The sequence below is a fragment of the Prinia subflava genome, chromosome 16, assembly GCF_021018805.1.
Source record: "Prinia subflava isolate CZ2003 ecotype Zambia chromosome 16, Cam_Psub_1.2, whole genome shotgun sequence".
NCBI lineage: Eukaryota > Metazoa > Chordata > Aves > Passeriformes > Cisticolidae > Prinia > Prinia subflava.
In genome coordinates, this window is record NC_086262.1 from 13,224,869 (window position 1) to 13,249,549 (window position 24,681).

The following is a 24,681-nucleotide window of genomic DNA, read 5'->3' on the forward strand; positions in this document are numbered from 1 at the left end:
ATTAAGGGCTTGTCTAAGCTGATTCATCTCCAAGAAATTTTGAATCAGTCTTCTAGTAAAAAGCCCACTGTTCTTTTATATTAAAAATGAATCTTTTACAAGTCTTATTATTCTGAATTCATATTACTTTTTATGTGTTACTGCACTCTCCCAGTGAGACGCTTTTATGTGGAGAACACCTCTAATTTCAGATATCTCCCTCCATGTTCATTGACATATTCCTGATAAAGAGCTCAGAAAAAAGCAACAAAGTACTTACGAGCTCAAGTAAATGAAATTACACAGAAAAATTAAGATCATACGGTGTGGTATCTGAGGAAAGAATGATTAAATGGAGAGAAACAGTGAAGAACATCTCAGAAATACCTAAGAAATATGAGCTTTGGGACAAAGAAATTATTTACAGGTAGAAAGTTTAAGGGAGAGTAACATAATGAAAGGAAGGAAAAGTTGTTTCAAATATCAGCCAAACTTCTGACAGTGAGAATTCTTGTGTTATACGATCTCCCTGGGCAAGTGGCAGTAGTTCAATGTCTGGTATGATTAAAGCTATTCCAGGTGAGATATTAAAAAATTAATAATAAGAAACAACCCTCGAGTGACAGGAAGATGGACTGGAAGACCCAAGTTGCTGCTACTAACATCAAACTCCTGTGTTACCACTCCACATATATATAGAGCCCAGGAAAAGAGTTGTTTCTCTCTATTCATGCAAGGCTAAGTGGTTTGACCATTACTTTGTAGTTATATCTTGGCTGGGGTGACAGAAGAGGTGGCACCTCAGCTGGGCTGAGCTCAGAGATCCAGAGCTGGGAGCAGCCGTGTGTGTTGGCTGTGGGGTCTGAAATGCCTCTGTGAGAAAATGTAGAACAACAAGTGTAGTAACCTGTCACTCTTCTGGATGTCTGAATAAGTGATTTCTCAGGAAACTGCTAACCAAACCCTTCAGCTTGCTTTATTTCCACCACCTCTGCAGAAATAGCACTTGTTTGGTGGCATGGCTTGTGACATATGACAAACTTAAGTGACTTGTGCAAGGCAGAGTTGATTTTACAGCAAGGGCAGTGTATAAACCTTGACCTTGAATCCTTCTTGCAGTACCTGGGCTCTGATGATGTGGCTGGGAGTTTGCTGGACCCAGTGGTCAGGGGTAAAGAGCTGCTAACACCCAGAGAATGGTGCAGGGTGGATGCCCACAGAGATTTCACAGGGAACACACTCCAGCCACTGCAGGGAGCACTGGTCCTTCCCCCTGGGGCTGTTGCAGAGCTGTTGTTACCACGGTCCTGGCGTGGAGAGTTGCAGAATTTCTTGGTCAGTGCTGTGGGCAGCAGCACTTGCTGCAGTCTGTGCCCCTGCTGTGACCTCCAGCCACCTCCTCTGACACTGCTCCCTGCTCTGAATCCCCTCCTGCCTCCTGGCCCCTTGCCTTGTCCTCTGTAACCATCCCTGTCACCTAATAAAATTCAGAAGACATTAAAACTCCCTCTGAAGAGCTGTTTCATTCCTGTCCCTGCCAGCCAACAGCATATCTCAGCAGCCAAGGTCCCTGGAGGGTCAGTCCTGCCTTCAGCATTGTTAAAGTGGACAAGGATGAACTTTTCTCATCCAGAACAGGGGAGTTTGTGTTATCTCAGCTGAAGGCAGCATCTTCTGCTCTATTCAAGGTGGTCATGGACTAAGGGAGGTTTGCTGAAGCCCAGAGGTCAAATCTGGGAGCCTGCTGGTCCCACCCTGCCCAGGGCACGAGGCTCCCACTCTCCTGGCTGGTGCAGAATCCCAGCCAAGGACATCTGAATCAATATTTCATTCCGTGTAACTGCTCTGACTTAACCTTATTGTAACCTTTGCATGACTGCAGAGGCTGCTGGGTGAAGAGATCCCAGTGGGGCATTTAAACCCCTGCACACAGGAGAGCTCATTTCATACATACAAGCTGTGCAGGCAGCTTGCTCAGGAGCTATGTAAATTATTTAGCAGTAGGCAGCACTTGTGATCTGAGGAGAGCACTGCAGATTGGCAAACTGACTTTGGAGAGGTCAGCAGCTGTGGCTGGATCACTGCAGGGTCCCCACTCGGGGTGTCCCCAATCTGGGTGTCCCCACTCGGGGTGTCCCCACTCGGGGTGTCCCCCATGTGCCCTGTGCTGCAGGAGGTGCTGGCAGGGACACTCCTGCCTCAGCAGAGCAGCAGTTTTTGGAGGCAGATGAGTTGATGCTGTTGGAATAAGGGGTGCCAGGTTCAGTCCTCCAGCCTGGCCACCCAACAGTCCTCAAGTTCTCATCTGAATCTAAAGGACCCTCAAGGAGTTCTTGTGCAGGTCCCATGGAGCACAAGCTCAGGCTCCAGAGCAAACTCTTTTGAAAACTCTTTTACCTGTTCTTTTTTCCCTTCTTATTTTACCTGTTCCCCTGGTACTCCCTGAGCTGATGCTGCTCTCCTGATTTAGTCCCAAACCAGTAATTTCACACCTGCTGTTGTCTCACTGGCCTTTTGTTATATTTTGACTAAAAAATGTCAATTACAGACACAATTATTTGCATTGCTGAAGAGATTTGCACAGTGCTCTAAATTTCCCATGTGTACAGTTCTTTTAATTAAATTTGCATTTTCGTTGCATCTTTCCCAGGGTTTTGGCTGGCAGCACTAGTCTGCAAGTGATGAAGCTCCAGGTTTTCAGGATTGTGAAGGGATTTCTGCTAACAGGTACGTTTCTCTCCATGTTAAGCTATCAGTTTTGGGAGATGATTATTAGGAAGTGATAGTCTCTTCTGGAGGTTGTACGAGTCAGTAATTCTGGAAGTTGTGACTTGGCTGTTTCCACATTGCTGAGCTGCAAATTTGGGGTTTGCTGAGTGGTAATTTTTGGTTTTGCCAAGCTGTGACCTACAAAAAACAGCGAGCTGGACAGTCGCAGCTTGCTGAGAGCTGGAGATATCCGTGGTGCTTGGGGCTCTGAGAGACAGTGATAAAGTTCTGTTTAGGCTTTTAAATGTGCTTCCAAACAGGCCTCAGCATAATTGCTATATTAACAGAACATGGAGCCACAAATTCTTTCTTTTAGAGATGTAACTGTTCTCTTCTAAGGAGAGTATCTCTCCCTGGAGACCCTCTGTCCTTGTGTCCTACTGGGAAAGGAAAGAACTTCATTGATTTCAAGGGATTCTGGATTTGGCTTTATAAGGATCTTCTGCATTTTATATAACTTTAGTCCCACCTTTTTGTAGGTGGTGACCTAAACCCAGCCCCCTGACCACTCACAGGGAATGGTGGTGCTCAACCCTTCTCACAAGCTGATTTTAACATTGCTTCAGGGTTTCCCTTGGAAATATCCATTTTAAGAGCACAGGTGAATGGTGAGCATCCAGGGCTAAAGAGTGCTGGAGTGCTCAAATGGTCCTGATGTCAGCCAAATGAACTGGATCATCCAATTATTTTCAATTACAATCCCGATCCTTTCCTTAATGTTTTCCTGTGCTGATATCTGTGTGGGTAATGCAGCCAACTCTGGCTTTATGATCCCCCTTGTTGCAACGTGCTGTGCTTAATTACTTTGCCTCTGTAACAAACAGACATTCTGAACAATTAGACAATAATATGGAAGCAGGAAAGGAAAATAGCTCAATATACTTTCATTTTAATTATGCTGATAGTGCACCCCATGGTTTTGAATCAATGCTGGAATAATGTTCTTTTGATAGTCTTCAATAACTTTAAACAACATCTAATAAATTTGTATTTTTATGTGAAGTTTAGCAGGAAAAATCCCTTGTCGCTGATTTTATTTTCAATGGAAAATCACAACTCCCATGATTTGTACATTGTGTTCTAATTGAATGTCCATTGCCATTGAACAAATCACTTAAACACCTTAATTACTATACCTGAAGGGATTACACTTCAAGCATATGCTTAGTACTTTCCTGAGTTACTGCAAAAACAACCCTCTTGTTTTTAGGAATTGATGACTTATGAAAAATTATATTTAGGGCATTTTGTTCCTATACACTATCACAAACTTCTATGTATATATATATATTTTTAAAAAGCTAAAGCTGGCAGTAAGCAGAATAGACTCTTTGCAAGCAAGAAGGAAGGCTGGTATCATAAAATGAATGCCCATCAACATTGTTCTTTAAAATTAAATTAATCTAATTTGGGAAAAGCTGCTACCAAGGTGTGCTGACAATAACACAGAATTGTGCTGTGTTGTGCTGCACAGCCATAGGTGTGTATTTAACCATCTACATTTTCTTCACCAATACCCCTTTACTAAAAGAAGCAGCACCAAACCACTCAGTTTTTACAATGTTTTTGCCTATTTAAAATAAGACACTTCTTTCCTTAACTGTTCTGGACTGCATAAATTTTTACAGTTTATTTGGAAAAAGAGTTTCAGTAGAGGTTTTATAAACAATTTTAGAGTGTCTGTACAAGGATGCACAGTCAGCTTAGGGTTTTTAAGAAGTCAATAAATGATGTGTAGCAGCCTTTGAAAAAGGGTCTCATGCAAGTGTGTGACATTGCCTATCACATAAAGAAAGTTCCACAGTTATTACCCACTGAAAAATTACTGAAAACCTTGGCTATGCACACTGCAGCCCTCACTGGGCTAGATCAGGCTAAATCCACATGTTTATTTCTGTTGCTGCTCAGAACTGTGGTTTGACTTGCTCTTCTCCAAAATTGAGTGTAACAGCACCACTGCTGAGATGGATATAGCATTTAAAATGTGATTTAATGTGCTAACCTTTGTATCAGCTGCACACAGATCCCAGATACTCAGTAGCATTCCTGCTGGAACCCCCAGAATGACTCCTCAGTAGTTTGCTTTGTCCATAGGATCCCTTGAGCAAGTTTTGGGAGGAAAACCAGGGATGTGCTGGATTTATAGTGATTAGGAAGACAAGCTGCTGCTTTCCAGGCTCAAAGTTGGTTTGTGCTAAGCAGCAGGTACAGCTGCCAGTGGGAAACTTTATTTGGTATCGCCTGAGTTTCTCAAGCACAGCATCTGTGAAGTGCTTCCTGTGATATGGAGCATTTATGGATAATATTTGTAGAGTAATTGCTGTGCAATCAGTGCTCCACTGCCAAAGATTTCAGTCACTTGCTATGAATCTTGCAGTAAAAAAATCCTATTATGAACAGTGTGATGAAAACATCACAAGTGTTTGGGAAAATGATGTGAGGTCAGTTGGTTTGATTTGACTTGATGTGGGTATTCAATAAAGTGCAGTGCTTGGTGTTGAGAGAATTTTCATTTCCAATCTGAAAAGTGGAAGCTTCTCAGAAGAAAAATGAGTGAGAAGCTGGAATGCAATTACCAGCATTCATGTTATCTGGAAAGGGACAAGAACCTGTTGTCCTTTGGGTGACTCCATGGGTTGTGCCCTTTTGGAAAAGGAATAAAAATCCAGGTCCAAAATAACAGTAATTATTTTTTCTTGTTACATGGCAGATTTTTGGTAAACATTCTTATCCTTTTCTTGAAAGATGCAGTCTTTTATTTTTGTTTGTGGAAATTACATTCCTGATGGCAAATCCAGCTAATCTTTTCTCTGAGTTTTCACCTAACATAGAAAAATGTTATATCAAATCTAAATCAATTATCTTATATTTTTTATTTTTCTTATCTAATATTGAACAGTGTCCCATTGTATTTAATTTTAGCCCTGAGAGTTCATTGCTTTCTTCTGCCTGGTGATAAATATTTACTCTGTGATGCTTCCCTGTGGGATGCCCCTTCATTGTAAGTTTTAGCATGTGTGATATAACATTTTGATGACTTCCACTCCAAGGCAGTGAGAAAAGAGATCAATTGTCAGCTGCCTCTTGTAACTTTTAGAAAGTTGAGCCATGATGTGGTTTCCCTGCTGTTCTGCAAACTCTGCTCTTTCCCCAGTCTCTGTGCTGAGTCACCAAAAGCAGGAGCTCATTGTGCACCTTTTGCTGTCTACATTACCAACCTACCTGATATCCAGTGTTTTACTCTCCAAACTGAGCTGCCAGAGGAGCCAGCTGATTGTTTCTCATTAAAGTTCTGTAAAATGCTCAGCCGTGTTTGGAGGAATTTGCTGTAAGGTGGCTGCAACTTTCCCTGACCTTTAATATTATTTATTTGGTTTCCTCCCACCAAGGTTCTCAGTCAGCAAAAGAACTGTTCTTGCTGGGCTGATGAACCTGAGGAAGTGCCTCACTTAGACAAGGGTGGAAGGGAGGTGAGGGACTCTTTTGGCAGAGGGAATTGGGCAGAGATGAAGCAGCCAAAGGCTGGCTGGTGTGAAATGAATTTTAATGGGAATGGGCATTTTGGTCCAACTTCTTTGGTAAAACATCTCCTTTGACACATTATCACATTCAGTGCCTTCCCCTGAGCTCTCCACAGAGCAGCCAAGGCTGACATGGTCAGGACTGGGTTTCCATCCAGGCTGGGGCTGGATGTCTTGGCCTGCAGGAGCACTCCAGAATTGTAGTGGCAGTTTTTGCTCAGAGAGAAGCAAAACCTAAATGCTATCAATGCTGCCCTTCCTGTTAACGTTTATCCAGTGGAACTGATTTATCCTCCTGCTTCTTTTGCTTTTTCAGCTCCTTTAGAAAGATTTTAGTCCATGCAGAGGAGACATTTCTTTGGGGATGGCCCTGTGTGATGTGGGGGTGTCCTGGGGGATGCATTTTGGGTTTGCTGCTTTCTGACCTGCCAGCATCTGCAGATGTCAGGTGTGGGCTCGGAATTCTCAGTCATCCAGAGTGCCAGGCTGGCTCTGCATGTGCACAGCAGCTTCTCTGAGAATGGAGATTATATTCCACTGAGACTTTTTTTCCCCTTCACTGTTTCTTCCCTTTTCCTTGATGTGCTTGACCAATTTCAGGGGGCTCCCTTCCTAAAGAAAGCAATTGGTGAGTCTTGCTCCACAACGACCTGGGAATGTTTTTATTGCTAATATTTCCCTCATAAATGTTGTTTCTGAAGCCTTATAATCTAGTGTTCAACCTAGCCCAGGAGCAAGAAACATCAATTTTTGCATTTGTGTGATAGTTCTGTTGTAAGCTGGTGTTGTTCCTGTAGCACAGGTAGAGTTCCAGTGGGGATTTGTGCATTGTGTTAGGGGGACTGCTTGATTCTTCCCTTCACTGATCTGCTTTTTTATCAATATTTGTCACACTCCAGCAGTGTTGTATTTGGTCTTTCTGCAGAACACCAACTTCTGGTCTGAAAATTCTGCATTTTACTCTCCACTGATGTAAGGTGTGGATTTCCACTTGTTCTACAGCCAGGATCTGTACAGATATCCTCTCTCTGTCACTTGGAGAAATTAATAGCTTTAGCAGTTCATTAGCAGAGAACCAGAGTTGCTACTGTTTCCTGTTGGTAGGAGGGGCACCAGAAGAATTAAACATTTTCTTCACCCTTTGCTTTTGGTGCATCTACAGGAACAAGCCTATATTCAGCTTTTTGTGCTGGGAAAACTGGCATTTTTTATTCAAAACAGGAAAGTGCTTTTGCATTCAGTGGATGCAGAATTGGGTGAGATAAAGTGTGTAACATGAACTTGCAGGAATCAATTCCGTGGGTGAAGAGGAATCAGTGACCCTAAACATAACTAAAAATAATTGTAGTGCTCTTTGAAGTGTTTGCACTGTCACTCTGGAGTAGCTATGAATACAGTGCAGGTTGGATACTGTCAGCTCACACCACCACATGATCTGGAGAGAAATTGTATTTCATACACTTGCAAGGATTCCTGGGGCTTTAGGTAAAGACTTTGTAGCTAAGTTGGCAAAAATTATGTGGAAAAATACAGTGTTCCATAGCTGATTAGCTCTGGAGCACATGATAGTAGAGTCAAGACGTGGGATCCTTTGGAAACAAATGAGCCTAAATTTTATTGAAAATTATTGATTTGCACGGTCAGAGGTTAACGAGGTTTGTCTTTCATTTAGCTCCCCAGCTCTTGGGAGAATAATGAAATTGCCTGAAGATACAGACCATTCAATTAAAATCAACAGATGAGTCAAGCTTATTAGAGTTGATTTCTGGTACTCTATCAATTTTGTGGGCATTTTACTATCTTGGGCTTTTGAAGAAGTGTGTGAAGGGACGTTTTTTGAAATGCATGGCATCTCTCAGTTTGTTTTCTATATATATATATGAGCCTCTGATGCCTGGGTGATAGAAATGCACCCTAAGAGAAAATTATGTGCATTAGACTGGCAGAGCAGGATTGATTAGATAAGAGTGCTGGGGAGAGGGGATGCATATAGAAGAGAATAGGGCAGGGACAAAATATCAGGAGATGGCAAGATTATTTTTCTTTTCTGTGCTTAAAAACTTCATTATCAGTTTCTCTAGTACACTAGATAGAGCTGAAACGTGCCTTTCATCCTTTGCTGTTTAATTCCTGGTGTTGTATAAATACACAAAGAAATAGGGGTGCCTGAAGGCTGCAGCACTGAAGCCTTCCTCCTCTCTTTGCATCTCATTCCAGTAGCAGGATGCCTTTTTCCCCCCCAAATTTGGAAGAACTTAACACTTAAGAGACCACTGAACCTCTAAAAAAACTGGGGAAAGCAGGGCGTAGGCTCCTTGTGAGAGAAGATGGTGCAGTTTTCACCTTCTCAGGGCTGGATAATGTAATTTCTGTGTGGAGAGGGAACTACTCAGCCTTTGAGCTGACTCTGGACTCCTCCAGGTTCCCTAAAAGTGAGGGAATCCCTCTCTGCCCCTCTGTGGCAGTCCATGGCCTTCTCTCTCAGAGATGCTGGTGGGATCCCAGGGGGAGCCTCAGCAAGGCACACCACGTGCTCTAGCTGCTCCTGCTCAGGAAAGCTGCTGTTTTTTGACCCAGAAATAACTTCTATCCAGATTCATATACTGCAAAAAAAAAAAAAAAAATTGAGAGTCTGCTGAAAACTGCAGAGCTGTCACCTCCACGAAGGAGAGGAAGCTGAAAGTCAAACCTGGCTTTTTCCTCCTTTCATTTCTCTTCCTGTGTAGCCTCCAGACCATTTCAGGGTAAAATGAGAAGAAAGTAAAGACAAAAACAAACGCCTTTTGACCTAATTTTACCCTGTCAATATCGTTCATTGCCCAGGGAAGGGGAGTATGTGGTTAAAATGCCCTTTTTGTCTACTCCAGCTGGATTAGACACACGACTCCAGCCAACCCTAGCAGGCAGCAGGTACTCGATGAGTTTCAAAGCTGCAGGCTTCCCCAGGTGCTCTTTGCAGAACAAGGAGAAATGCACTGGGGCTCTGAGATTGCACAAGGATGTCCTGGCCACACACAGATCACAGAGGTTGAAGTTACCCTGAGGGTTGCAGGAAGGCAAATGCATTGGTGAACTATTGCAGCGAATTTGCTGTTTGATCTTTGTCTAAAGGAAATAGGTGTGGGTATCTATGTAAAATATCACTTTCTTCTGCATTTCTCTTATACCATGCCCCTGTTTTGAGAGTGCAGGAAGCAATTTTCTACCTCAGCTGTGACTGACTCCATTCTGCCAAAGCACGGTGGCACATAATTGTTATCCTCTTGTGTATGAACCGAGGCCTCTCAGAAAGAATTGATTTGTTAAGTAGTTGAGAAAAAAGGAACCAGGGGAAATGTAACCTTAGTAGGTGAAATGAGTTACTCTGTGGTGGTTACTCACAGATGCAGAGCAGAGTTACTGACCAAGAGGAGCTTAAGAGTGGGTGCCAGTAAAACCTCAGCACTTGCTCAATGCCCCAGTGGCATCCTGGCTGGCTGAAATGCAGAAAAAGCTCCTGGGTGAATTTATAAAGGCAAATATTTGGACAAAAAAATTTAATGAGAGCCTATGGGGCTTAGCAAATGAGGTTTGTGGTGGTTTGAAGGGATGCTTGAACATGCTGGTCCCTAAGGAACTCTGCCTCTCTCTCCCCCTCCTCTTCTTGTGCATATTCCTTGCATAATGGGGGACAAACCACTCTGCAAGCTTGGTTTAACAAATCCCAGAGCTCTGCTGTTCCAAGGGGAAAAGGTGAGGGGGAGGGCTCAGCCTGTTCCTGAGGTGGGACCTCCACCCTGTTGTAAACTGTGAGCAAACCACAGCGGAGTAAATGGACAGGAGGTGACTTTGTACCATGATTGCAGCAGGGGATGAACTGCAAACACTGAGGTGTGGAGGTCCAGTGGGAGCATTATTCAGCCCAGCAAGGTGGTTCTGAGGGCCAGCACAGACAACTGATGCTTCTGCAGCATTTTTGACCTTTTGCACAAAGGAGCAGAGAGGGTGCCAAATGACTGCAGCCTGGTTTTTATCCTCTCTGTGGGCAGAGGCAGCAAAGAGGATTGCTTCCTCTGAAGCCAAGCTGATTTCTTCTCAAAAGGCTGCAGGAAAGCCTAAAAAATGGCACAAGGTCTTTAGGACTTGAAATTCCACCCCTGTGGGACACCAGAAGTTGTCTGATAACCAATGAGGAAATTCTTATCCCAAATCATGCTGGAGTGGGGAATATTTTGCTTTTTCCTTTTCATGCTGGTGACCTGTGCTACTTGGGCCAAATTTCTGTTTGATGTAAGGTGCTCCATCAGAAAGCTTAAAGACATGGAGGAAATCTTTGGACTGTGGGACAAACCTGGGTCGTGTCAGGGACATGCAGGCCCACATGACCACAAGGATGGTGGTTCTTCTTGGTGCTCTGAACTATTTATTAGTAACAAATTGCTGAGTGATGCTGCTGCCTGCAAAACTGAGGCTTTCTGTTAGAATCTGCATCTGTTGCAAAGTAGTTTTTGGGAGAGGTGTCTCTTTGAGTACACTTGGTTCCTGTCAAACGCTTCCTATTCTGGAGTGGGTGATTTTTCTTTTTGATATTTTCACCATTTTTCAGTTTGAAACCTGCCCAGGATAAAACATGTCCTTCATTTTTCAGAGGGACCCAGAATGACCTGGAAGCACAGGCAGCAGGCAGTGGCAGTGTGTGTGATGTCACATCTGTGACGTGAATGTGAGACCAGGCAAAAACACCTCCAGAAGGTGTTGGGCAGAGGTGGAGGACACGACTCAGTCCCAGCCTTACTGCTGGGAAGGTTCTGCCCTTCACACTCTGTCCCTTGATGTTGTTCATTAAACTGTCACATTTTGGGGAGAGTTCAGAAAGATTTGATAAAATTTGCCACGGAAATTATTATTTTGAGGATTTTTCCTTTTTTTTGTTTGTTCAGTTTCATTGGTGTTAGTGTGGTTCAAAAGGTGGCACCCCTGACTAATCATGACCTACAAGGAAATTAAATGTAATTAGTCTCTCTGAAGCACCAAGAGCTGAAGTTGTTATTGGTATCTGGTTTTGTTTCTAGGGTGTCCACAGCAGCAGAACATTTTAAAAAATCAGCATTCATGCTCTATCCCTCAACAGTTACTCTGTGTGAATATCATGAGTGCTATTTCCTCATCATGAAGATTAACTAAACAGAATAGAAAGGTCAAACGGTAAAAAACAATTAGATGAGCATTCCCATCTACTGAAAAAATCAATCAAGAATGAAATTTGGTTTTCCAGTTCCAGTGACCTCAAATGTATTTGAATGTGTATCTCTGAGGAGCTGAAAAGACAAACTGCTCCTGTCCTTCCCCTCTAACAAAACACATTTAGGGAGCAATGACTGGTTTGTTTCAGAAGTTCCAGGCACCAACAGCTTCTACTCAGCTCAGAAAGGGCTTCTTGGGTGGCTTTGAAGTGCAGGTTTGTACTTTCCATGGTTTGCTGCTGCATTTTGAGGTTTTTCCTGGCACTGTGATGTTGTCTGTAGCAGGGAGGAGAGGGTCGGTGTGGCCACAGGTTTTCTCTGCAGCACTGAAGAGAGTAACCAGAATATATCTGTAGGAAGGGAATATAGGAAACAGGGCATGTGTGAAGCAATCCTTCTCCTCCCATCTGCTTCTGCCTGCAGCCCAAGCTTGGTGCTTTTGGATCACTGCTACACCTACCCTCCGTAAATGCATACACACCCTTTTGGAAACTTTTTGTCCTCTTTTTCCTCATCTAGGTGCATTGATGGTGCCCTACATTTGTTTCTTTAAACTTTCCTGACAACCCCTCGTGGTTTTGTGGCTGTTGTGCTTATTGTTGAGGACTGGGCTGAGTTTCACTGGGAGATAACCAAAGGCTGCAGCATGCACACACTGAATGGCAGTAGCCAGTGCAGAGCCCATTGATGGGCATGAATAGGTGCTTTTCCCAACATTCAGTCCTTTCATCAGCAAAACTGCATTTCCTCTTCCATTTTATCATCTACTTCCTGAGTACTGCAAGTTTCTTATGCTACAGTTCATGGTCTGCTTTAGATTTGATTATCCTGAATGATTTTGTATCACCTGCAGAACTTTGTCTTTTCACTATTCATCTCTTTTTCCGGATCATTTATGAATAGAAGTGTACATTTTCCAGTCCTTAATGATCTACCCTCAGAAACATTGATTTCTGCCTCCGAAATTTGCCTTTTTCAAAAGCATTACAGAATTCAATAAAAATTGAGAATTTTCACAGAATCCTTTTGGGGCTGTTTCATGAAATACATATATTCAGTAGCAAAAAACATCAAATACCACCACTTCTGAGCAACTGCCCTATAATTTTTTTGATAGAGAAGAGCTGCATGTGTGGAAGAGGCTGATATTGAATGTGTTTAGTGGTGAATAAAAGTGACTACATAAATGTGAAAAGATTTTTCTTTTTTTTTTTTTAACTTCCCAACCCCTGTTGGTGGGAAAACAGCCTGAAATTTAGGACCACAAAACTTTCCCCTGTATGTCTACTGCTTTAGATTAGAGGGATTTTTATTTACATTTAGTTTGACAGACTTATACTCTCTTATCAAAGCAGTGAAACCTCTGTCCCTAAGCTTGGCAGAAATCAGCAGTCTGGTTTTACTGAGCTGTCCAGCTCTGCTAGAACATACTGTCTAAATGCATAGTTTTTAAATAAAAGGTACAAAAATTATGGCCAAAATAGTTATTTCCTCAGCGATAAAATTATTTGGAGCTTCTTTTCCCTCTCCCAGGCAGATGTGGACATTCACTTTTCTGGCTGTGTGCCAAGACTGAGATGTCACCTCTACGTGTCCAGGGTCATGAGCTACAGAATCTGAGTCTTGAAGCCATCAAATCCAGGCTTAAGGCCCCAAATACTTCATTATTTACATGTTTCCTATTAGATGTCATCACCCTGAATTACAATTTACTTTTACAAAGCTGAAAACAAGGACTGAAGTGTCTTTGTGGAACTTGTTGTGAAAATCAGCCTGGATTTATCCAGACATCTACAAAATAACAACTGGTGTTTTCTTGTGTTTCCTTATTAACTTCTGTTTCTGTTCTTAGAAGGGTTCTGGTTAGAAACCTTGTTGTAACCAGATTTTCAATGTTGTCACCATGCATGTTCTTCCTTGTGCCTGAGAATCACAATTTTTTTTTTCTTTTTTAACTTTTGCCACATAGCCTCATCGATAAACTCTAGGTCAGCTTCTCACTTTGACTCTCTTGTAAAGAAAATCTGAATTCTGGTGTCATTGAGCCAGCAGTGGGGTGACAATCACTGTTAATGGCATACCTATTCCAAGAGTGTCAAGGTCACTTGTCTGGATCACTCCACAATAAACCTACTCTGACCAGATCAAACTCTCTCCAGTTCTTATTACAGAGCAGCTCACTACAGATGCAGCCTGTTCTGACATAGCTCCCAAGTCTTGAATTTATTTTTATTATTTACAGTATTAGTTCAAAGGACTGAAAAATACAAAAGTGCTATGTCAGCATTCCCTAGCTACTTAACAATCCACTACTGTGGTTTAAAATAGCTTATTTGAAGCTTCATTTCACTGTTCCTCAAACAGATGAGCAGCATTAGCTATTATACAACTGTTACTGCTTGAAGAATCCAAGTAGAGCAGTGACCAGACACAAGCAGTAACTTCTCCTCTCATGTAGCTGATTATTTCAGTGTGTCTCAGGTATTCAAAAAATACGAGGTTTTTAGAGTAGCAGACAGTTGCAAGATGACTCTGAAACATGACTGCTTTCATAGCATACATAATATAAAAGCATGTAAGAGGTGATGACCAAGGGACAGCTGCCTCACTGAGGGCAGCTGCAGTTCCTGTGCTGAGAAAAGCAGGCTGGAATTTTACCCTGCAAGTTTAGCATAGGAGCTGTGCTTTGCCATTAACACCTTGGCTCCATCAGCTGGGAGTGAATCAATTCTGCATTAGCTCTTTCCAAAGCTCAGGGCAGTTTTCTGGGGAGTCATAGTCCTGGAGAAGTAAAACTTCAGGCTGAATCGGATTACCCTGCGAGCCCATCCACCAGAACAGTAATTACACCATGCTGATTCTGCCTTGCTTCTAATCCTGTTTTCCATTCTGTAACTCAGCCATCTTTTTTATTTATTTTTTATTTGCAGTTATTTCTGATTTAATTCGCTATGCTTATTGCATCCTGCTGCCCTGTCCTGAGTGTGGGCAGAGCTGTTGTTTCCTGTCAGAGGCACAGGAATGGGAGGCCGGGCAGGATTTTTCTATCTAAAAACTCACAAAAGCTGCTTTGCAGCTTCAGATGCAGAGCTGTCTGCTGTCACAGCTCTGCTGCATGGCTCAGGAAGTCCAAGCACTTCCCAAAAGAAGTGTCAGGGATGGTGACATTGCCACTGGACTTCGATAATGCTCATTGGAAATGGGTTTAGCTGCAGCAAATGACATCGGTACACGTGTGCCACTCCGAGGTGACACATCTCTGGCTTCAGGACAGGGATATCAGCGCCATCTAGTCAGCTGGGGAGTTGGGTGCAAAATCCTTTTAAACAAAGGTGACACTTCTGGCACCAGCTGTGACAGCTGACCTTTCCTCAGATCACTGCGCTCCTAATGGATCTCTTAACATGAGCAGCACTGACACATGACAGAGCTCCTCGGGCGCTCAGGCGCTCGCACAAGTCCATTAGATGTTCCAGTTTACTGTCAGCTACAGTCTGATCCTGCAGCTGCCGGGGGAGCAGGGCATTGCTGCAGGTGATGGCAAGAATATGTCACCAAACTAGTGCCGTGCACGGTCCGGGCGGCTGGCGCTGTCAAGTGCTCTCAGGCAGAGAATTCTGCCCTTCAGGATTGGAAGGGACAAGCAGCTGAGGTGGAGACGGAGTTATTCTTTGGTTTGTGTCTCAGAGATGCAGTGAGAGTGCATCTTAACTTTCCTGGTGGTGCTGTTACACTTTTTGGGGAGCCCAGATAAGGTGCTGATCTGGGAATCAGAGAGCCTACAGGGCAGGCGTGTGGCTGTGAGTGTCAGCCCACAGGGTGTGTGCTTAGGGCATGACCCTGCCTTGTGCTCCCTCCAGAGCCCTTATCTAGCATTATTTCTGTGGGTGAAACTTAAACGTGTTCTTCTGGTGAAATTTTACTGTATCTCACCTGTACCCTGCAGCAAAAACCATTCTGTGGTTCTGTGGCTCCTGACTGTGAAATCCTCCCCGCTCGCAAAGGGATTCCCTGGATTTACTTGTGGATTACTGGTGCTGGGTTGGACTCGATGATTTTAAGGGATTTTGCCAATCTACACAAGTCTATGAGTTTAGCTCCTCAGTGGAGCTGGCACAGAAGTCCTCTCCTCTTGCCTTTGGAGGTCCTCCTTCAGCACATCCTGCCCATCTCCTGTCCAGCAGCAGACACTGATCATAGGCATGGGGAGTATTTTCAGTATTGCTTGAAACCTTTTCCAAGATATCGAGTAGGTCACGCCAATCAAAATAATTAATCCACTTGCTTTGGATTACATTGTGATGGGTTTAGGGACAAGAGAGTGATGGGGTGTTTAATGCAGCACTTCAAGAAGCTTTCCATGTGCTGGTCAGCTTTGTAAACATTGATGTTGGCAGGGCTGGGGGCTGTTGTTGAAGCAAATCTTTTTGATATTCACTTATTGCCTGCCTCAGTGAAACTGTGAACTTTATAGATCCAGAGATCCCCAGGACCACATGTAACCGATTTAGTTAATCAATTAGCTTTTATGAAATTAATCTTCCTGGATTAAGTGGGAAGCCCTGTTGTGGGCTGTACAAATTGGGCAGTGCTGCTTGTACTGTGGCTCTCCTCAGACTACAGTCAAAGCTCAGGGGATATTTTAAGAATCTTATTTTTAAGCCTTAAATACTATTTGTGGCATGAGTAAGAGAATATTCTTTCATTACCTGTCAGCTTCCTGAATAAAGGAACAGTGCTGATGAGAGATGAGTCCAGTTAGTGAATCACAAGAACTGGAAAGGGGCTGAAATTTGAACTGTCCTTCACAAGTGCACTCTTTAAAATTGTAGAAAATGCATACAATGCATGCATTTTCCCTGAGATAAAACATGTGTAATTTCAGTCTTGTGCTTACAAAATTCAGTTTCTGCAGCAGAAAGCAATGAGAGCAAAGTCCTCCTGCCTTCCCCTGCTGCCAGCCATGCATTTCCTCCCCCTTTCCCCATAGCTTTAATATTAATACCATCTCACAGTGAGTTGTATCTGTCTGATGTAACTAAAAACAAGCTCTCTAAAATAAATTCAGCCCTCAGTCAGTGTGCAGCTAACCCTGGAGAAGCAAAGGGTGTGAGCTGCTTGTTACTGAGAGAGAGCAGAGAGAGAGACAGGGCAGCCCCTTCTGGCCATCATACAGATTGTAGATAATCAGCTGAGGAGTTTCACCCCAACTTCAAGAGTTATTTGGGGATTCTTGGAAAAACATGGGCACCTTTCTTTGAAGTTTAGGGACTTCTCATGGAGATTTTTTAAATGAAAATATGACAATGTCTTTAGCATAATATACTTCTGCCATAATAAATATGAGTAATTCCTTCCACTATAAATGAATAAAAAGGCTTGTGCAGGCAAAATAAACCTTCTTGTGTTCCAGTAAGGAAGGTGAAACAGCAACCTTACAAAATCTTCTCTAAAGTTTATTTTTTTATTCTTCTAAACAGAAATTGCCTCTGCATTGGTGCAATTCCTGGCATGGCCAAGTGCCTTTTACATTTGGTGGGGTGGATGTGAACATGCTGCATCTCCCATTTCTAAAATAGTTTGAAAGCCACAAAGGGAGTTCTGGTAAATCTAGATCAGGTGCTAAGAAATGATGGTGCTACTCTTCGAGTCTACAGGCATTAGGGCATTCCTCTAAATGAAATATGTTCACTTCATATCACGTTACAATACATCACGTTGTAAAACAACATGACAGCGTGTCAGGATGTGACAAACAACTGGTGCACTGCATTAAGAAATTTAAATGAAAATTAGTTTAGACCATTTGTCTTCCCATCAGCTGGAAGAACAAGGGCTTGATCTGACATTTGTGGATCAGTTAAGTAACAGAGGGGAGCTGTGTGTTTTTATGCCTTTGCAGTCCCTTGCAGGTGGTCTGTGTGGGCATCTTTAGATGTGTTTAATTAACTGATGGGATTCTTTGAGAATATAGGATGCAGTCTTGGGGAAAGGAAAATGGTCACTTATCACTAACCTCAAGTGCTCTTTGACATAGGTTTGGGTAGTTTCAAAGAAAATATTTTCATATACGCACATTATTCTGCAGTCACCCTGAGTGTTCTGTCTTGTTGAAGAGAGAAGAGTTTCTGACTTTTACCTTCTCTTGCTGGGTCTGCTGGACTGTCTAGGCTAAATTTTATTCTTGACTATTTTGGGAGTAAACAGATTCAGTTCCTTAAAATATAATTCCCTTTATTATGTTAAATAAAGAGCAGAATGTGATCTGTAAAACCATGTATTCAAAAAGTTATATCCAGCCAATCTTATTATAGAAGACTGAGGCAACTCCTATTAATATTATGCTACAATGAAAAATGGCCAGTTCTTAAACCTTGTGTTTTAGTTAGGAAGACAGAATCTTAGTTAAGATTCAGAACTCATTCCTGCTTCTGAGTCCATGACTGCTTAGTTTAATTAATGAAGTCTTATGAAAAGCTTCAGGAAAGGCTTTTAAAAAGTCAAAGTTTTTGGTGGAGATGGTTTTCAAGACTTTGCTGACCCTTTGGAAGAATTTCAGGGTTGATTTTCCTTTATAGACTTTGTGCTGCTGATATCAATTATGTGATTCTCATCTAGATACTTTATAATTCCATTTTTAATTGACTTTGAATTAAGTATCCATTTTTTCATTCAAAATCACTCTCTTATCAAACACTCCTTAGCCAGCCTAGATGGCACTTAATTTACCATTTCAGCAGTTTCTTGCAAGAGCGATATTATGTAAAATGATTTCAAATGTTAATATTGTGAAAGCTTGGGGGGAAAGAAACTTTTAAAAGTAATTCTTCAAGAAACAGCACATGCAACTTGTTTCAAAAGTTACTGAAATAAGACAGACAGACAGCTTGTTTGCACAAGCCTTGTTTCTGTTGAAAACCCAGGCAGAAGGTCTCAGGGCAGAAGGTCTCAAACCAGCTGGACACCTGATGAACTTTTGATTTGGCGTGGAAGAGTGTGGGAGCTGGAGAGTATTTTTTACATCAAACGTTTCAGAAGAATCCAAAGCAGCACGAGTCCTTTTTTTAATACACAGAATTGGGATATTTAACATTTAATGTGCTCTATTCAAAATTAAAAACCTATTTATTTATTTATAATTTCTTGGTACTCAGACTTTCAAGATACATATAACTTCAGCCAATGTTTTTCATCTCCCTCAAAGAGAAGAAAGCAGATAGGTATTACAGACCATGTCCTCTTCCTTATCATTAATTCAAATGGGATCAAGATCTGACAGAGAGCCCTGAACTTTCTCCTGGTGTAGTAGGTGACTTGGTTGATAAGCTCAACCCTGTGGAAATCCTTGCAGGAAAAATTCTCTCAGGAGGAGCTTTGCCCAAGTCTTACAACAGCAGTTGGGAACTTCATTAGAGCTGGTGAAGGGGGTGGTAATCACAGGCCTTGGAGCAGCTTGTCCTCCCCTCAGGGGTATGAAAATCTGTGCTCTAAACAAGATTTCTCCAGGAAATCTTGGAGAATTGAGATTACAGCATTTTCAGTATTTTTTTTACCTCACGTTTTGAGGCGAAACATTTTTATCTGCACCTCTAAGTGCAAACTTTGGCTTGTTTGTTGAATTAACATTTGTAAATTTTTTGTGTGTTGCTCTGCATGTAGGGAGCTGTAAGGATAATTGAAGGACTGAACATAGTATTTAGTCCTCTGGAAAATGCACTTTTTGTGCACTCAGAAATGGCTATTTTCCACCCCTAATGTATTAGCCATGAAATAAGTGTTCATTCAGGTAATATATTTCATTGATAGTTTCTGAAGGTTAAAAAACCAGGTTATTCCAGCACGGTGTGGTTTTTCTCAATTTGTGTGTAGGAGACAACAAGTCCCTGGAGTGGGGCACCCTACAGAAGAACCAGGGAGTCCAGGGAATGGTGCTTCTCTCTTTAAGACCCTGTGGAAATGCCTCTTCCAGACCTTCAGGAGTGCTTTGCAAATTAGGGGAGCAGTGGCAGGGCAGTGGAGCTGTCACTGCCTGCCCCAGTGGCACAATCCCCAGGACAGGAGGCTGTCAGGGGGCTTGGGCTGTCCTGATGGATCCAGTGCACCCATTTCTCCTCTCCCAGCAGGGCAGTCAGGATTTGAAACACGTGCCTCTCACTGGCTTCTGTCCTGGGTGCTGTCCCTGCTGCTCAACCAAAGGAGTCATCTCTGCAAGGAAGGCTTTCCCTGTGATCTAGGGGCAGGGAGGTTGCACCCTCTGTTCCCTCTGAGATGTTTTTGGGAAGAAAACCCAGTAAAAAAAACACCCTTGCAAAAACGTTCGGGTGATATTTGGAATAGATGGAGCGATTTGGTTGCAACTTTGCAAAGGTTCTCCCTTTTTCACTTTGTCATTATGAGTGCTATCATGCAGAGTAGTTCAGTCCCTGTTGAAGACAGTCCCTAAATGTCAAACCTGAAAGGATACAGCCCTTTAATTAGCAGAGCCATTTTATTCCATGGATGCTCCTTAAGAGCTTCCCTAAACCCTATAATTTCTGCTCTGATAGATTGAAAATTTTTTTATGTTCACTTCTAAATGTCTTTGTTTCTCCTGTAATGGATTAAATGAAGTTTTAACAAGGCTTATGGTGAGATTCCTCATCATTAAAATAACAAATGGTTGAAAAGCTGCCTTCTGTCTTGCAGAAATCTAACAGCATTAGTGGACCATAATCCAGCTGGTAACTGATTGCTGAACAACTGCAAAACCTTTCATACTTTGAGATGCTATCAGTTCATAAAATATGTTTTCATGAAGTTTATTGAGCAGCTTATTAGTGGAGGTTAAGGCAATGGAGCTTCACAGATTCCACTTAGCATTCAAAAACATTTTATCTGAGCGTTTCAGATTTTTCAGATTTAATTGAGTTTCTTTAATCTATTCTGAATACATCAAGGTAATGGTTCCTGAAAGATGTGCAATGTTTTCTGGTTCTAGCTCAGTATTTTTCTAGTTCTAATCAGATTTGAGACACTAAAAATATTTGTATCCTCCAAAGAGGAATCATTTTGTTTTGTTCATATCCTTAAGGTCCCTTTTTCATCAGAAGGATTCTCTCATCCGTCCCCGGAGCATTTGTAAAACACTGAAACTTTTTGCAAAACACTAAAACGTTGCTGGCATTGTCCCAGTGATTCTGTCCTCATTTACAACTTTCCTTGAGATCCTCCCTGGTGAATGTGCTCCATCCCAGCTGGAGGCTCATTCTCCATGGCACTGCAGATCCTTGATGCTGCTCCTGCAGAGCAGAGCTGGCACATTTCTGTGCCTTCCTGGGGCCAAGGGAAGCACTGGGTGATGCAGGGCTGCACGTTCCTCCTTCTTCCCAGATGCACAAGGAGCAAAGGGCACGGCTGTAGGAAGAGCACACGCGCATCCTCCAGCAGCTCCTCCCTGCCCTTACAGCTCCTTGAGCTCGTGGGCACCCAAACTAAAGCTGTCCTGAGGCTATTCTTGTCCAAATCACAGATCAGCAAGGAAAAGTGCTGCAACCCACTGCATCTCTTTGAGGGACAAGGCTGGAGCAGTGCTGGGAAACACGACCTCTCTTATCTCTCTTTTTGACAGCCAGAGCCCTTCCATCAGGCTGGAAGCAATCACTGGAAGCTCCTGCTCAGTCCGTCTGTCTGTCTGTATCCCCTGATTGTGAGAACCTCAGCCTGTGGATGCCTTCTAAAATCCACCCTATTCAGTACAAATCAAAGCTCTTTTTCTTACTATCACTACAGTCTCATCCCAATTGCTTTCTGGACAGCCCCAGCCTGTTCTGTAGTTTAATCTAATGATCATGTCTTTTGTAGTGTGTTAGCAACAGCATAAAGCATTTCTTGACACTTCTTATGCCTCCTGGACACTGAGTGCTTGACAGTGAGTTTTATGGATTGTTGGCAATGAAAGTTATGAGTGCTCAGCTCACAGCTGAAGAATGGCACCACACAATTTCCTCCTGGAATTGCAATTTTCCTTTGTTTTCTTTAACACTGATAAGCGATTTGGATCTTGCTTACATGCTCTGCACACCAAAATAAAACTAATGAAGGGGAATTTTGTTACTGTTTCTCATGCTGCCAGGTGCCAGACCTCAGCATTCAGCTTGCTGGATGCAGCACATTCTCACCTATATAGGAATTTCTAAGATCCATGTACATTTTTGTCTCATTTATTTGTGCCTCCTGGATGCACAAAGAGTTCTTGTGTCAGAACTCAGTGTGAGTAATTTGGAAATCTAGCAAAACTAAACACAGTTTACACTCTTTCTTAAACATAAAGAAATGGTAACAGTTCCATACATTTCTGTAACAACCCCCTTGAATTTTAAACTTGTTCCTCATTTCTTAGATAAGTTTCTACAGATGATGTTTTTCATTGTGTTCTGGCTAGCAGATCCAGAAACATAAATGTTGAAGAATTTTTACTACCCAGGATTTGCATTTGAAGCCATTTCATTAATTTCATGTTAGAGACTATAAATGTCGTATTAAATTTTAATTGTAAGATTGCATAAAACCTATAACTATTACTACCCAAGACTTGTCTTTCTGAGATGGCAATTTCACGAAACTACAAAAAACAGAGGTTTTGGTTTTCTGCAGAGGTGCTTTGGGAGAGCTCCACGTAAAGGAGCTCCAAGGTCACCACGGTACTGTTTTGGAATCCTTTTAAAAACATGACTGGCAAGAGATCTCTCAAAATTAAAAGTCTCTGCACAGATAAAATATGACAGCCCTGTCCACTGTGATTACTTCAGTTCTGCAGAGTTGTCAGTCATTCCCAGTCATTCCCTTTGACTTTTGGAGTCATGCTCTCCACGCTTCCCCTCCGCTGCCTGCCCACCCTGGGGCAATCCTGGGACAAGATAAGAAAGGTCTCATTCAGCTCCTTGGTCATGCCTCTTCCCCCTGTAATTTCTCTGTCTGCCTTGCTATCTCCCCCAGATAACAAATCTGATTTTTACCTGTTTTCACCTGTGTGTCTTCAAATGCAAAGACACTTGACCAGAGGGGATAAGGTACAGGAGAGAAGAAGGATTTCCATCTTTGCCCTTTGGCTCCAGAAGGAATATACAAACTGCACCAGGCTGCAAGAGGAAATCTCTTCTAGGTTTCTTTCTTTATTTATTTATGCTAAGACAAGGCTGCACTTTGTGGCTTCCTTCTCTGCCACATCCCCATGACAGTCTTCAAATGTCAGGGGGAAGTAGCTGGTTTTATTTCCTTAAAGAAAGTCAGTGGCTTTTGTTCCAGGCCTGGGTGCCATCTGGCCTCTGCTGTGCTGGAGTCTCTGAGCAGCAGGAGGTGTTTTTGTGGGTCCAGAGAAGTATTTTTATGTCATTGCTAAACCAGTCCTAAACTGCTTTGGTCTCTGTGTTAAGAAATAGGCTGCAGAGCTTTAAAAATCGGGAATGCAAGTAAATATCTGTTTACTGCCTTGTTTCGAAGGGGGAAGTGGAGAGAGGTCAAGGGAGAAGGGAGAGGCAGCTAGAGGCAAAGATTTGTATTTAGGTTTAATTGGTGAGGTAAGCAGTGGAGATACCCAGGGGCCTGAAATGTATCCAGTCCTGAGCAAGTGCAATTAAGACTTTGGCAGAAATGCTGATTGACCTACTTTTGGAGTGAGGGCAGGGGAAGTGAAGGGACAGCCTCGCCAGCATCTCCCCTGTGCTGCTGCCAGTCTCCTGTGAGCAAGGGTAGCCAGACCTGGCTCAAGCCTGGCAGCTGCCCTGTGCCCAGCAGCTGGCCTGGGGCAGGAGGAGGGGAAAAACCCTGCTGGCCTGGGAAATTTGTGGCTTAAATTAAGAAAATGGTGGTGTAGAAATTGCACACGTGGGAGAGGAAGGACATGTTAGAGCACAGAGTGGATCCTTCACCTTTTCCCTCAGTGTGCACAGCTGATAGACCTGTTCACAGCTTGGTGACAGCTCCTTCTTCAAATCCCCAAAGGTCCTCAGAAGAAGCCTCTCAGTGAGCCAAGGATTATCAGCAATGGAGGAATTTGCATCTTTTGAGCTGCTGAGCTCTGCTGTGATTCCCTGTGCCTGTCACCTCCTCCACATGGCTGAGTTAAGCAGAAACTACTTTTTGAGAACTTACTTGCTTGATCCCAGTTGGATTTGGGGACAGCTGATGCTGCTGCAGCTTGCTGGGAGTTTGTCCCATTCCTCTCCCCAGTGCCAATCTCCTTTTAGGAGGGGTGTGACAGTGACTGTCTTGGGTGAGGAATTGATCAGCTGAGCTCAGTAGCACGAGGTTAACACCCAGGAATTTTGATAGATTCCAGAGCATGGGGAAGCAAGCTGGTGGTACATTCATCTCTACAGAGGAGTCACATCTAATTGTACAATTTCACGTTGAGGAAAACTGGTAGGAAGCAGAAAGAGACTGTGAGCTGAGAGGTACACGTTGGTCCTGCCCTGTACATCAAGGCTTCTTGGTTTCCATATGTGACATTTTGTCATTCCACAGGTCCAGAGAGACTGCAAAGAGAAAAGGATGTGAATCTCATCTCAGCTATGTGCCTGCCTCTCTCAGACAGTTTGCCAGAACTACTTGTCTCTTCCTGAGAAAGACATCAGGAAAGGGATGTGTTTCAGGTGCCTGTCACTCAGAGCAGTGGTAACAAGCTGTGCATCCCTCACTGTTATCGATCATGAAAAATGCTTTAAATTAGCCAGATACCCCCTAGATCTCTCCCATGTTCTGTTCTCTATCAAGAAAATTGATAAAGGCATCGCTCTTCCTATTGCACTGAATTCACCTTGTGTTTAACACCATTGTTGGGAGCTGTGAAGGATTATTGCAGTAATGAGGGTAATTCATAAAGAGGCTTCATGTTCTGCAGAGCTATTCGTGCCTGAGCTGCAATGGGGGCTGTCCCAGAGAGGGTGGAACACACTTTTCCATGAACTTAGGAGTGTGCAGGTCTGGGGCTTGGTGCATGGAAATTCCTGACAGCATCAGTGACTCATGAACACCACTTCACGCCTGCCTCTGGATGCTGCTGCTGTAATTGAGCATGCTCATTATTTATAGGCTCCCAAATTAAGCATTCATTTATGCTGTGTTTGGAATAAATGGAATTAACAACATGCCTTTTGGTGAAAGAGCCGCAGATGCAAACAGAAGCGTTCACAGCTTTCAAGTCTTGTGTTTGT